Source organism: Asparagus officinalis, chromosome 8 (assembly GCF_001876935.1).
Source record: "Asparagus officinalis chromosome 8, Aspof.V1, whole genome shotgun sequence".
Lineage (NCBI taxonomy): Eukaryota > Viridiplantae > Streptophyta > Magnoliopsida > Asparagales > Asparagaceae > Asparagus > Asparagus officinalis.
Genome location: NC_033801.1, coordinates 120,907,640 through 120,908,534, shown reverse-complemented (window position 1 = coordinate 120,908,534; position 895 = coordinate 120,907,640).

Sequence of the window (895 nt, the reverse complement as noted above, 5' to 3'; positions counted from 1 at the left end):
ACAGGCGGTTTCTTGCGCTCACCAGCTAAGGGGGCACCTCGTCTTCACGCGCTCGATCTAAGTCGTTGATTCAGCGACACTCTCTATCTTGATCGTTGTTTCGACGAGCGATCATGGCCATTCAAACTGAACTACCAACTCTTGACCATTTGTTTGGAATTCTGAACGTCCCACCACACTCGTGGCCGTTTATAATGACCGTAAAATTTAATACTAGTTAAAATAATTTTTAGTATTTTAAAATATTTAATTATTATTTTTAGAAGAGTATTTGTATTTTTCTCGGCCTTCTAGAATTTTCTATGATTTAAAAGACCAAATTTTATATTTATTTAAATGATTTTAATATTTTTAAATTTATTTTGTGCGGTAAAATTTTTTGGAATTAATCTGTTGTGTTATCAGTACTATTACGTATTATTTTAAATAATACGTTGTATTATTTTTACTATTATGTATTATTTCTTATAATATGTTGTATTATTATTACATATTATCTTGTGTAATTTGTTGTATTATTTTAATTATTACGTATCAATTGTCGAATTAGTACAACTGGTACGTTTTATCGCGTAGATAATTATTCCATAATTATTTGATTTTTAAAATAAGTAATTATATGTTTTATTAATTATTCTTATTTAATTGTACAATTTATAGTATTATTTCTTTAATTGCGTATCAGCGGTTGTATTAATACAACTAGTATGTTTTTTATAGATAATTATTCCGTAATTAGTTTAATTTTTAAGTACCCGTAATTATTTATTTTAATTATTTTCGTTTAAATATCAAACCCTAAATTCTATATATATATGTGTGTGTGTATGTATATCATATCTCTCGTTTCTCTTTCCTCTCTCTCTCTCTCTCTCTCGTGTTAACCCGCAGCCGT